Source organism: Hippocampus comes, unplaced genomic scaffold (genome assembly GCF_001891065.2).
Source record: "Hippocampus comes isolate QL1 unplaced genomic scaffold, H_comes_QL1_v1.1 scaffold112, whole genome shotgun sequence".
NCBI classification, from domain to species: Eukaryota; Metazoa; Chordata; class Actinopteri; order Syngnathiformes; family Syngnathidae; genus Hippocampus; species Hippocampus comes.
Genome location: NW_017805841.1, coordinates 38,050 through 52,763, shown reverse-complemented (window position 1 = coordinate 52,763; position 14,714 = coordinate 38,050). Strand labels below are relative to the sequence as shown.

At 43.0% G+C, this 14,714-nt stretch overlaps 1 protein-coding gene across 1 annotated transcript in view; it reads right to left on the bottom strand.

Annotated features, from left to right (window-relative positions):
* The window catches only part of htr1d (5-hydroxytryptamine (serotonin) receptor 1D, G protein-coupled), a 22,663-nt gene extending 16,411 nt beyond the window's left edge, over positions 1-6,252 (bottom strand). The window contains exon 1 of the mRNA XM_019888420.1: positions 6,008-6,252. The gene's annotated coding sequence lies outside the window, so the exon portion shown is untranslated. The remainder of the gene's footprint in view (positions 1-6,007) is intronic.
* Between the last annotated feature and the right edge of the window lie 8,462 nt (positions 6,253-14,714).

The window sequence follows — 14,714 nt, the reverse complement described above, 5'->3', positions numbered from 1 at the left end:
GGGGGGGGCGTTTCTTGACATTATACCTTTTACTCGGCTCCTTTGCAGAAGTTAAGTTATGAGGCAGCAGGAAGCAAACGTGAGAAAATGTCACGACTGATAAATTCTCACTGTGACCTGCTTTAACCACATCACACCGCTGAGAAATTTACTGTGTGTGGCCATATTGAGTAGAGGCGAAGAAAAAGTAGCTGCCAGGGAAAAAAAAAAAACGATCGTGACCCGCGGCTATGCTTAACTTTGGATGGATGGTGACAATTTGGACATAAAGAGTAGCCTGTGTGACACTCTATCAATGTGGTGGCATTAAAAAAAAAAAAATATATCATGTGAATTTTGTAGCTGGTCATTCTGTTTCTTCCGTACACCTTAACCTGTAAGAATCATCACTTCTCAATAAGATTTGAACCTGTACACGAAGTAAAGCCGCTCACAAAGTAACCAATCTTGTCCATTCATTAAAAAGTGTTGATTGAGCTCGCGCTTCTCAGCCTTCTCCACTCTATTCAATCTTTAATTGAATCGATACAGTGCTCCTTGAAAGCTAATTAGACGGGTCCTCAAGTATAGAAAATGTTAATGAAGTAACTGAGCGCCTGAAAGCAAGACCGAGACACGTGTCTGAATGTGACTGAATGGTCGCGAGTTGCGCGGGGTTCTGCGGCTAGTTTTCATGAGCGGCTGACCGTCAGCGATTAGTTTTTGTGCGATTCAAAATAGGTCGTTTGGTGCCTCCGATTGCCGTTTCCCGATAAGAACAACAGGAGTCGCAATTTTTTTGCGTTTTATGTGCGTGATGGTCAATCGCCAAGTGGGCGGATGTGAGACGCCGACAGTAATTTGTTTGCGATTGTCCAGTTCAGTCACCCAGCGGGCTTCAGAAGAGGAAAAAGCGAGCGCCTCGCTCTGTTCTAGCCACACTGGAGGAAATGGCGGAGAAGTCAAGGAAGGAAAAGAAGTATTGAAGCTGGCGCTCTTTGAATTGTGGTTCAAAAGTCTACTGATGTTGCTCTTTGGAACTGCTGGTTAGCGTACGTTTTAATCGGCTAGCGCGGTAAAGACTTGCAGGAAGTGTATACAGCACACATTTGATTGGGACATCATTAAATTACTGCAGCAAAAATAACTTTTTTTTTTTTCCTCGAGGAACTACAAATTAACTGGAATGAATTAGACCCTTTTACACCAAGTTAAATGATGCCTGACGTTTCACTTATTTTCCTATGTTTCGTTTTTTTTATTATTATTTTTTTTTTAATCATCAAATTTTTCCTCACCCAAAGTAGGATTTAAATTGGGTGTCACTCATTCAATACAAATCTCGATGTCATGATTCAATCATTGGAGAAAGCGTCTTTTTAAACACAACTCTAAATTATTAAATATTTGGAATTTAACAGAAATATTCCCTTTCTAAACACAACCCGAAATGATTGAATTCTTGGAATTGAACAAAAATATGCCCTTCGGGATTAATATGTCACGATAAAAGTGTCTGAACACAATCTATAGAAAAACCACTGCTTCCAAACCAATGTAATATCATCTCTGAAAATGTAAACAGTCTAAAACGCTTCAGGTCGATGCCGGACGGGTTGCAAGCTTGAAGAATTTGAAATGACTCTTGGAACTGCTGAAAAGAATCAAACACCTTTTGATCAGAACATTGACTTCATATTACCACTCCTCTCTTCCGCCCACCGTTTGTCAAATAGCAGTCCAAGCGAGAACGTTTTCTTGCTGACAGAGCAGTAAAGCTTGAATAATTGGGAGAAATGCTGAAAAGAAGATGAAGCGATCAGTTTGACCTTTTATCTCAACAACCTTGGATATATTTTGTCCAAGTGTTCATAATAGATAGCTTTCTTGCCGACACTGATCGTGTAATCTTTGGGAAATATCTTGGAAGTAAGTAATAATCAGGTTTCCCTTTCTCCAGGCACTTGGTCCCACTCTCTCAGGGAATGCCAAGGTATAACCAGGCCAACTGAAGTCCCCCCCACCCCCCCTCCAACATGTCCCCTGGGACTCCTTCTGGTGGGACGTGCCAGGAAACACCTAACCAGATGCCCGAGCCAGCTCATCTGACTCCTCTCAATGCGGAGGACCAGGGGCTCGAATCTGAGTCCCTTCCACATGACCACGGTTCTTATCCCATTTGGAAGGAAGACCCACTCTCAAGAAGAAACTCTTTTCGACCGGTCGTATCTGGGATCTTGTTCTTTTAGTCACGACCCACAGCTCATCAGCGTAGGTGAGCGTAGGAACATGAATTAGAAGACACCTTGTCATGTTGCGAGGTGGTAGGGAGAGAACCCCAAGAAGCAAGGAGGAGCAGGGTGAACTTGACAAAATGTTTTGAAAAAAAATACAAACACGAAGCAGATAGAAACAATGACAAACAGCAGGAGGGGCCCTACAGTGCCACCTGTTGGTCACAAACAAAACCACCCTAACACACCTCATTTTGTCACGTCACAATCATCATGTACTACTTCCAAGTCATAAGAACTCTTTTCCATTTTCCGATCCGCTTTATCCTCACCAGGGTAGCGGGGTGGTGCTGGAGCCTATCCCAGCTGTCTTCGGGCAGTAGGAGGAGGACACCCTGAACCGGTTGCCAGCCAATCGCAGGGCACACAGAGACAACCATCTGCTCTCACACTGACACCAATGGACAATTTCGAGTGTTCAATCAGCCTGCAATGCACATTTTTGGAATGTGGGGGGGAAACCGGAGTACCCGGAGAAAACCCATGCAGGCCCGGGGAGAGCATGCAAACTCCACACAGGAAGGCCGGAACCAGGATCGAACCCACGACCTCTGAACTGTGAGGTCAACGCGCTAACCACTGGACCACCGGGCAGAAGTATATTTTTTAAGAGATTTTTCCACGGTGGATTCTCAAATAAACAATTTGACCACTCCTGGAGACGACAGAGAAGGTCCATTTCTAATACATAGTTTGGCTTTAAAAAAAAAAAAAAAGAGAAAAGTCATCATCTGTTGAGTAAATAGATGTGTGTGTGTGTGTGTGTGTGGGTGTGTGTGGGGGGGGATAGAAAAAAAATTGAAAAAACTCAGCTGGCTCATAAAAACCATTTGAATGAGAGATGTCCATTCGAGCATACGCTGATGGTACAGCAAATGAACGACGATGGGAAATGTCGCCCATATAAGGAACGTTTCGCTCCTACACTTGTCCTGAATGACTCATTTAAATAAGTGAAGTCCCCAAACCCAATAACATACCCGCACATTTATACACACCGTGACAGCCGCACAATAACCGTGCTGTCATCTGTCAGAATAATGCGCACATCATCGGAGGTTATTGCGGTGATTAATGGGCAATAAACTTCAAAGGCCCGCGCACTAAAGTCAGCCCACTTTTTCTTTATTTTCCTGACTAAGACTCCTGGCGCGCAAGGGGCATGACGGATAGTTTTGTACGTCCGCGTTTGCGGCAGGACGCGTTAAGGATTGGAATTGATGGCCGAGATCTGTTATTGTCAGCGAATCACGACGGTTTGATGCGGCATAACCTGAGCGTGACTCACGTCCATACATCCTGTCCGTCCGCAGCCACTTTGTATTTCGACGTTTCTCAACGATGAGTCAAATGAACCGCGAGTTCCGTCCTAATCAAGACTATCGGCACTCAACGTGTCGAATTAAATTGAGTTTTAGCTAACGCGGGGTTCATTCTACAGCTCCTTTCCATTATCGCCAAGCTCGGCGAGAATGAATAACCGAAAGTCATTATGAGTTGAACCCCGTTGATGGAACCGTTTTTTTCACAAGCGCCGCGCACAAGAGCCGTCTTGAGACGATTTGCTTTTCATTTGGGGTTCGGCCACGGCGCTCGCGTTGAATGGCTGCTCCCTCGCCGCCTAAAACTACTGGACCGCGTCGCTTAATGTTTGCATTGGGGTGGTTTGTTCTGTGTCAGGGCCTTTTATCGACATTTGGTGAAATTCCAAAGAATTCTCTGAAAGTGAGTTGCTGTAGCATGACGGACTACTGGCGTGACAAATTAAATTTCTCAACCTGCAAGTCTGATGGATGGGCGCCGCAGTCTCGAGACATGATAAAATATTTTTTTGGAGGTGTGTCAGAAAAGATTCAGGAATGGTTTCACAAAAGAGGGATGATAACTACAAACGTCAGATTTTCCCTTTTGAAATCATCCCTGCTGGAATCGAACTCACTTGACCAGCCTTCTCTGGAAAGATTTGTCTAAAATCCACCACGGCTCATTCCAGAAAACTTGCCCTGAGCATCCAACAGTTCCTGACCGTGCTAAAATAACCCCCGACCCACCTGACTTCGTTCTGCGTCGTTTTTTTTTCGTCTTTCCCAAACTCAAATTGGTCATAAGGAAGAGCTGATGTTAAGATGTGAATGACAACATTGTGTACGGGTGTCAAACACAAGGCCCGGGGGCCAGATCTGGCCCGCCACATCATTTGATTTGGCCCGAGAAAGCAAATCAAACATGTCGACTTATATGATGCTTGCTAAAATCTAAACCAAAATGTCAAATTCTCGTATGTAATATACAAGAGCGTTTTCTTGTTCCACAAACCCTCATTACAACAACTTAAACTATAGTTGCATCAATCATTCTTCTTGACTTCTTCATATGGTTTCACAGTCATAACGGCCCTCCAAGGGAAGCGGCAACTATAACGTGGCCCGCGACAAAAATGCGTTTGACACCCCTGAGTTGTCCCGCTACAGCTAGCGAAGCAAAGGCCACAAGATGACGGTTTGAACTCTAGCTTTAGTCCTGGAATTGTTCCGAGTCGCCTCATATTCAATCCGGTGATGTTGGTTAGCACAACATGCTTCACAGTCGACGGGCTCCGGGTTCAAATATCAGTTAAGGTCTTCTGAGTTTGAATCTTCTCACATGGGTACTCTGCTTCCCTCTCACATTCCATAAACATGCATGGTATGTTCATTGAAATTGTCCATTGGTGCGGATGTGAATGGTTGCACGAGTGAAGAGTCTGCGTCTCGACTTGCTTTTATAGGTCAAGTGACTTGAGATAACTTCTGTTGTGAAGTGGCACTCTACAAAATCAAACGGAAGTTCCCACTCAGTGAATGCCAGTTTGTCTCGCTACAGTATGTGCCCTACGATTGACTGGCGCCCAATCCAGGGTGTGTTCCCGCTCAGCCAACGTCATTTGTGACAGGACCGAGGATAAGCGCTATGGAAAAACTGCATGGATTCATTCACGATCAAAACACATACGCAGGAAAGAAGTTAATGACTCACTCGAGTGTTTTTTTTTTCTCATCATAGCGCCATCTGCTTCATCCAGCATTGCCCCACGATTACCTTTAAAACAACTCGCTGAACTTGATTCTGAGTTTCCTCTTTCCGTATTGGACTGCCGAATGCTCGCTCATGTGCATTCGTTCACATGCAGATTATTTCCAGCGTATTCTATTGACATTTCGTCACATATGGCCCCCGTTGCTTACAGGGTGTGTTCTCTAGTGGAAATGACGAACTACGATCGCGCTCTACCCCCGGACAAGTTCTGTCGGTTTGGATCAGGCCACGCACACCGGCTTTTGCGTGCGGGACCAGACGTAAGCGCAGTGGCGAGGTCTTTGTTTTTCTTGGCTTTCTTTTTTTTCAACCTTATGAGTCATCAAATAACATTTCAGTCTCATCTCAAGGAAAAAATGGTTTTTTTTTTTGTTTTTTTTTTCACCAAGTGATTCTCAATGTGTACTTCGCCAGAGATTTTTTTTGTTCTCAAACAGCACTTGCAAAGAAGTTGGGACATTGTCCATCAGTCCATTTGTTTTCTGAAGCCCTTGGAAATCATTGATCGTTAAAATAAAATGACGCAATCATTTTCGAGGGGTTTAAATGAAATGTTCCAAGTATTTGAATAAATGCCCTCAACATTAGGATAAGAATTATTGCCACAGTGTTTTTTTTTTTTTTCAATTCTGAAAACAATTGTAACAAAAATATCCTACCCCACGTCAGTCCATTTCCAACCGGCAGGTAACACCATCCGTCCAACGTGCTCCAAGGAAAATTTGATTCCAAATACGATCCACAGGTTAGCCCGCCTGGTTCTCCACTGACATCCAACAACTTGACTTGTTTGGTTGGTTGTTTTGAATGCATTTTCCTCCTCATTTCCTGTCACTTTCACACTGACTCAGCTGTGTGTCACATTTTATGCAGTCCCCATTTCCTGTTCCTTTGGAGGACTTTCAGAATCAATGTAGTTTCCCTGTAGTTTTCTTTCCTCCATGAAGATAACTAAACTACTAAGAATTAAAGTTCAAGTGTTCTTGGGTCGCTCGCTGTCATGATTACAAACGTCTCTGAGGAGCTTTCTATCTATTTTTTTACAGATTAAACAAATAAATAGAAGAGTAATATTGTCATCTAACTCTAAGAAGATACAGGTGATCAGATTTTAGAGTACCACAATGTAATTTTTGTTTTTTTTAATCTGAGTATGAGATTAGCACACGGCTGACACCTGCAGTGCGTTGCAAAAGTTGTAGCAGGATGGTGAAATTTTGAGCTAGCCCTTGCCTCAGTGAGTTGGATGCGTTCTTTCAAAACGCAATTATTGTCAGCCAAGTCAGGAGAGACGGCAGTACACAATATAGTGTTGATTTTATTAAGCGGCTTAGCCTCAGGTTTATACTTGTTGATTCGGAAGACACACACTCAGCAAATTCCCAATGCACTCTTGAAAGGGACTGTGTCTCTTTTTACATTGAGTGTATTGTTAGATTGCTTTTTAATTATAAAGTTTCATTCAAAAAATCACCCCACAGGATGCTTTCTAGAAGTTACTCTGTCGAGGTGGAATTATTTGAAACTCCGAACGTTGCTTTATGAATAATACGAAAACAGTGATCGGGAGAGTCAACTTCTCATACCTGCTTTTTGTTCTCACCCTGGTGAATTCGGTGTGTTGCAGAGGGATGTGCAACATTTTGGAAAAATATGGAAAGTTTCTGCAAAGAAAAACTTGTTCGCAAGAAGTTTGGCGGCGGTATGGAGTCCAGGATGGAAATTTTGGAGAATGATGTTTGCCAGGATGGAACGCCAACAGTTTGGGAGTGTCATATAGCACAGCACGGTGTCAGCGTGTCACTGATGTGTTTGTAGCGGTAGACCAAAACATCACAATGTTTGTCTATGGGGATATTTTTCAGGTATGGAGGCAATACCTTTGGGGATTTTTAGGAACCACATTTTGCGACATATCCAGTGGAAGTTGTGGATTCAGGGGTTTATTCTGGGTAAAATTGCTGGTTAACTATTCAAAATTGTTTGCACCGGTGCTTGCCTTTAGCTGTCTTCAAAGAAAAAATAATAATTAAATTAAAAGTGAATGGGGCGGCCTGGTGGGCCGGTGGTTAGCGCGTCGACCTCACAATGCAGAGGTCGTGCGATCGCGATCGACCGTTAGCTCGTGGACTGGTCCCAAGTCGATCGCGAGGGGTGTAGAGGAAAAAACAAAACCAAAACAAAAACATTTGGGTGTCTGTGTGCGTGTTATTAACTCGTTCACTCCCAAAGACGTTTTTAAACGTCTTTTCAGACTTGGTCTACAATTGGCTGGTACTGAATGAGTTAATATGATAGATTTGAGTGTTTAGTGCACACTGGACCCTTAGCATCCTATGAGTCTTTCACAAAAAAAAAAAAAAAAAAAAAAATACAATTAAATTTTAAAAAAAGCAGTTCACCTTTAACCTACAGTGACCTTCATTACCAGAAGTCGTTCGCAGTCAATACTCAGCAGCTCGCGATCAGAGCTGTTGGGCTCTATCTTTAATTGTTATTATTCTCATTCAGAGTTTGTTTCATGTAAATTCCACCGAGGGCAGGTGCAAAGAATGGGAATGTGGAGTGCCGGGAGAAGCATTTTAAAACGGTACGCATGAGCTACGATCATTATCATGCTTCAAAAGCGCATCCAATGCCTCTCCGTCAGGTCTCCACGAAGGCAGGCAGTGATTTGCTTTTCACAAACTCACAAACTTTTGTGCCCGCTTTATTTTTCTGTTTCGTTCATCTTAGGGGCCGTTCATGGCTAACGCTCATCAGGGGCATGCGTGTGTAAAAGCGTGCGTGTGCGCAGTCACGGGTTGATCGCGGGAGGTTGGGTGATCCAAAAGTAGATCTTTGCTCAAAAAAAAGGTTGAGCGCCCCCTGTGGTGTCCTGCCAACTGGTCTTGCTGGGAAACCTCGCCAGCGAGCCAACTGTGAGGTATACGCCGTAGATTTCCCACCACCTGAACTGGTTCATCTCGCTGGATTCTCCTCTTTCGTACTCTTGAATAAACGTTCCGCGGAAGGCTGCCGAGTCGACCCCACCGGCTGACCTCCACCCACACCCCGACCCCTTCGATCTCCCTGGGAACTCATGCTGCAATATTTGGCAGTTCCAGACAACCAGACAAGAAGTGATGTGAGGTGAATCTCATCCAGGCCTCATTTGCCACTGAGAGATTTCTTACAACTTGAGTGACCTTGGCTAATGTGACGGACATGTCTGCATCTGTATGCTCAGTCTTACAGGAACGGTTGTCTGGGGGGGGATGAAGGAAATATATTCCGCGAAAAAAAATTAATAATTGAGCAGCATGGTGACAGAGTGCTTCGCACTGCTGTCACATAGAAAGAAGTCTGAAGTTCCATTACAGCTTGGAATGTTCTTAAAAACTGACTTTGAGGCCTTTTTCTGCGAAGTTTGCCCACGCCAATTGGCCAAGGTGCTGTTTCGACATCCGCATTTGGTCCTGTGACCGTTTGTTTGACCGTTTTGAGTACAGTCCAGACAAGATATTGAATTTGAAACGTAACTCATGAAGTGCTGAGTATCCCAAAAGTTACGATGGACATAATTCTGTTTCATTTCATGAATCGGTCAGACAGTCGTGAGACATCAGCGTTTTACTTTCTTTTTTTTTTTGTAAGCATTTCATTCTCTTGCAAAGGGATCACCAAGTGACATTGGAGGAGGATTGCAAAATTGCCGACTGAAGTTCAGCGCGAAACAAGGCAATGTCAATCAGGACACTGAGCCAGCATCAAGAAAAGCTCAATTCGGCGAATGCTTACGGGGGTGATAAAGCTTTACCTGTACTGACTTCATGAGCTTCAAAGCCTGCAAGAGGAAAAATGTCTTCAACAACATAAAGTCGGTCCGGGTAAAATTGATCACTCGCCGAAGCATTTGCTGAATCAAGCTTTTGTTGATGATCCGTTGGCACAGACGCAGACCTTTGGAATGACTTTCTCTGCCTTTGTGCGAACGATCCCGTTTTTGAAAAAATTTGCCATGGATGGCGTAAATTGTGCACCGCACTGGGGCGTTGTGACAGCGCTTCTCCAACGGGATTGCGGTCGGAGATAGAAAAACGTCTTGCCTCCAATATCAGTTGGCGAGCCATCGGCAAAGCAATGAAATGCTTACGAAAACTGCAAAGCATAAGTTTGTTCTGACGACAGAGTGTTATCGAGCTTCAATAATGTTCTTCTAGAAAAAACATGGATTGCAGCACAGTATGCACTCATGTTGTCAGTTCAAGAGAAAGTCCCACCAGATGATGTGACTGCAGAAGGTTCCCAATTTTGTTCCTGTATTTATAAACAATTTAAATGACACATGGAGAGTTTTCCTATTTCAACATGATGTCAAGCGACTGCCCTTGTTTTAAATATGAGTCAAAAGGGTATTGAAGTGGAATCTAAAAAGACAAATGTGATTAAATAAAAGTCATTATGGTCAGTCAAAAATTTTCTTCTTCAAACTTTATTCTTCAACACCACTAATTAACCCTTTTATGCACCCTGTAAACTGATAACATGATAAGCTGTCCACTGTAGTCACCGCTGTCCCCGAAAGGGTTAACAACGCACTTCCAATTATGTGCCAAACCCGGTTGTCTTTGTTACTTTAAGCAGGGTCATCCATATCTGTTAAAGTAACTTGTAATCTAACTTAGTTACATTAAATAACAGTCACGATCTTACTTTTTGAAGTTAACTATGGAAAAAAATGATTATTACACCTCTTTTTGTATGTGTGTGTGTGTGTGTGTGTGTGTGTGTGTGTGTGTGTGTGTGTGGAGCCTCAATTCTACAACTCAAGGACCTCCAGTGGTCCCGCAGGCCAATTTGAGAATCACTGGCTTCCACAACCACAGTGATGGCATTGTCAGTCAGAGGAGCCAGCCACCTCGAATCCGCAGCAAAGTTAACAGAGGCCCATTGAGATTTTATATTCCGAGCCTCCCTTGCAACGCAGGCATCTGGTTCTTGGTACATGGAAAGGCGCAATTATTTTTTTTTATAGAGTGGTTATTTGGCTTGAGTCACCACATTCGTGTTTCAGCGCTAATTGGAGTAAATAATCCACAGTGATTAACACGTGTTTTGCATTTTTTTTTTTTTGTTTTTGCAATGTGCTTCATTTAAATGCAGAATCGAAATGGAAATTTATGTAAATGAAACGGGCCTCCTTTTCGAACGACGCAGTCACTAAGAGATTGTGCTGGATGTCACAACTCAGATATTCTCTTCTCTTCTGTTTTTTTTTTTTTTTTTCTCTCACATTCAGGACACGCTGCGCAGAAAATAACAGAAGTCGAACAGCAGGTGTTGCAATGCATCCAAACGTGCGCCTGAAATAGTTTTATAAATAAACAATGGGGACAGCAAAAGGACTTGACTTGGCTCAGGACAGTCACATTTGTTATGTCAGAGATATGAAATCGAGGAGGGGGGCGGGGAAAGTGGGGAAAATAAGCCTTTTTCTGTCAGGATAGGAATATTTCCTCATCGGTATGCAGGAAACGGTGACAGTGTGAATGATATGAAGACAGCACTCACCACAGCGGAACAATTTAACCTCCTTAAATAGGCTTTTACTGTCATTATTGACGTGAGAATTGGACTTGACTGGATCCCCTTCTTGGATTTAACGGGAATTTCTGAGACACGTGAATCTTTGTAAAGAAAATATTGAAGGCGGCAGGGTCCTGTGCTGACATAACCGTTGCTAGCCTTTATAAAGAAATGAAAATAGTCAGAAATAAATCAGCTTTCATCGTCCACGTGGGAAATCCCAGCAAGCTTTTGTTTCAGTGCCGCCACGGATTTTATTCTCACTAAAGTTTGAGCCTTTAACAGCCTGCTATCAGTACAATTGTAAACGCAGATGAAACCGATTCAGCGCAGCGCAAAAGCTGATTAAATCACGGCTGTCATTGCCGCGTGCCAAGATATGGCCGTGACTACATTCGCATTCAGAAAATTAGAAAACAAATATTTTCCCTGCTTGATTTGACACGGTTGGGCCAAGGAGTGCATGAATATTATTATTATTATTATTATCATTGGGTTTGCGAAATCTTAAATATGAAGCTCAATGTCAAAAATGCTGACAAACTCTCCCTCCACGGCAGTATTTGAGCAGGTCACATGTCGAAGAACGACAATTCCAACAGCGCAGGATATGAGGAGGACAGAACAGCGCGTGGTTGCTTCTGATAGCATCTGCGCGACGCGGACTGATGCAACTGCCTGGCAATAGTCAATCTCAATGCAGAAAATAATCTCAGTCTGGAATCCAAGTCTGGTTTGCGACACATTTGCATCCATTAATACAGCCAAGCGTATTTCAGACATTGTCATCATGAAAGCATAAAAGTCGCATTTTTCTTTTTTTTTTTTTTTTTTAGATTCTTAACTTTATCTTTCATATGAAAATAAGTTAACCCCTGCAAATAAAAACTGCAACAAAAGCATGTGACTCCTTGATATTACGAAACAGGGAAAAAATGTCACTGAAGTCAGTGAATAGGAAAAGTTTTTTTCAGTGCAGCACTTCTTGGCTAAAGTGTGTTGTGCTCGATAGGAAAAGTTTTTTTCAGTGCAGCACTTCTTGGCCTGGAAGTGTGTTGTGCTCAGGGAATTGAGAGCAGGCACGTTGTCATGGCTGAACAGCCTCTTCTTGCGAAAACTCGGAGTTTGTAGTTTGGGTTTAAAATATTACCAATTCACGATTCAGCATAAATGGATATTTTTATGTTATTTTCTGTTAAAGCTGTCAGCCATTCGCTGAAAAGCTGACAAATTTGCACTTTCCCTGACACTACGGGATGCATCCCAAAAAAGCCTTGATCCTTCTTATGCTGCTTTCCGGGAAGTCGGATTGTCACAGTTCTAACCTCAAAGAGTTCGTGGTGAATGTAAACGACATACACGGCTGACTCTGGGTTCCCCCCCCCCCGACTTCGCAACCGGGATCTCGCAGTGGCTGATAAGTGGCTACGATTTGCTGAGCCACCTTTCAAGACAAACGAGCATTTAATTGAGGCTAATGGGAACATCATTAGATTTGTACTTAATTAAGTTGCTAATTGATGGGATTCATCCTAAACGTCTCTGAATTTCTCAAACAATAAGGCGAAATAAACACTAATTGGTTGTCGAGGCAAAAAAAAAAAAAAGCAAAATTCGATCCACTCGCTCTGTTTTGCTCCCTTTGCAAACCTCAAAATAAATTATACATGTAAATGTTCGGCAGCAATGTTTATTGAGGGATATTGGGTGGGATTTGTCTCCCAATATGAAGCACATATTTGACTTCACGGAGAATTCTTTGTAAGTAAGACACAAAAAGGCTGGATTTTAATCATGGTCTGAAGCACAGACCAGGCTTGCGTGCCATGTCGTGCATTCCTTCATCCTCTCCTCATTGTCATTAATTTCCTTAACACATTCACCACCTTCTGCATTCCTCAACTTCCTTGATGTGTGCAGTCATCAGCACGAGTGCTGATGGGCGGCAGAGTCCTCGGGCACAGGCACAGGCGAGCGCTCACTTCGCCGAGCCCGTTCGCTAACTCGGCGAGATTAAAGGTTATCCACTCAGGGCCCATTTATAGCAATGATACCTGTGCTTGTCAGCGGCAGGATGTCGGGCTAGCGGAGTTGGAGAGGCTTGGATAGCCGTCACGCCGCATGCCGCTTCATCTCCATCGAGCTCAGTTCCGTTTGGAGGTGCGCATGATGTAACAGCAATTTATAGAAATTGAGGCTTTTTAATCGAATACCTTCCTTTTTGATTTTCATATAGTTACAAACATAGTGGGGGCGTCGATTACGTGCACGCAGTGCAGGCAAGCGTTCGTGTTAGCACATCTGCCGCAGAGTACTGAGAACCGGGATTTGATTTATGGTGTTAAAATTTGAGGAGATGTGTTGCGTGATTGGCTGGCGACCAGTCCAGGGTGTAGCCCACCGCTCATGCGAAGATAGGGGTGTGCTGTAAAAGCTGACTTCACATTTGACCAAACTTTTAAATTGCCAGGTTTATTCTCTATTACTGGTTATCTTGTGAAGACAATCAATTTCTTGAAATAAAAGGTCACCGAATTAAAAAAAAACAAACACAAAAAAAAAATCTGATTTTGCGTTTTGACCATTTTACTTGTCGAACCTATTTATGTGCTTACCATGCTGAAATGCTTTCGCTTTACTTCTATTAATCGTAACTTTGTTGTCAGTTTGATTTTTTTCAGTACTCAGTCAATCAGCACAATGCCTGAAATTGTCATACAGTTTTGTACAGAAAATCTAGGGATCATTATCATCAATGCCAAAAAAGTAATATTGATTATGAAGTGACAGGTGCTACATGGCATGTGGAATAAATCGTGACATAAGATTCGATGATAAGTCCAATTTCCATCACCGGCATGAAATCAGAAATAGCTTTGATTTGTATTTTTTTTTTTTTTTTTTGTGTGTGTGGATAAAGTTATATAAATATCAGCAAACCCCGCTTTAATTGACAGTAATGATGACAAGACGCAGCACGAGGCGCCACTTTGATGATGATCTCAAAGATATGAAAAGGTAATGAAGTTGCAGAGACATCACAGCCAGGCCCCGAAGGAGAAAGTCATGAAGTCAAGATAAGCTTGTTCGACAGACATCTCCACAAACCCAAACAACGTGAAGACTTCTGACGGGAAAATCAAGACAAAACCTGAAGGAATCTTCCTTCTTTTTCCTCCACTTTCATCTCTCATTTCCTCTATTTTGATACTCTCTGTCCCCTCAGGAAATTCCACCACGGTTCCCAAGTCGCATTGTCATTAAAAGCTCACAAAGTGTCAGAAAAGCATGAAATAGAAGGGGGGGGGGTGTGGAGGGGAGGGGGTGCGGATACATCTCCAGTGTTGACTCCGACTCCTCTGAAACTCTTTAATATTCTTGCGATGCTCTTCGGCAAGACGGAAGATGACTGTTTCTCCTCGCCGCCGTTCCGTCCCAGAGGTCTGACAACTAAAATGCCAACACTCACCATATTGTTGACAAGCTGCTCCGCTATTGTTTGGAATGAAGAATCATTATCCAATTTTCTCTCAGTGTGAACTGAGAGTGGCTTGAAAAAAATATATAGACCAATAGGGACTGAGCCCCGTTACAAATAACTGACCCCCCCGGCTCCTTAAAATGCTTTACAATTGCCTATATTAATAGTTGAACTGTAAATATGCCACAAATGATGATCCAAACAAAGTGCACACTGCTGTGAAGACTCTTCATAACTTCGATAAACAACCCAGGCTAAACTTAGCCCCTCCCTGACATCCAAAGATTGTCTCTCAGTCGAAATGTGTTATTTCAGCA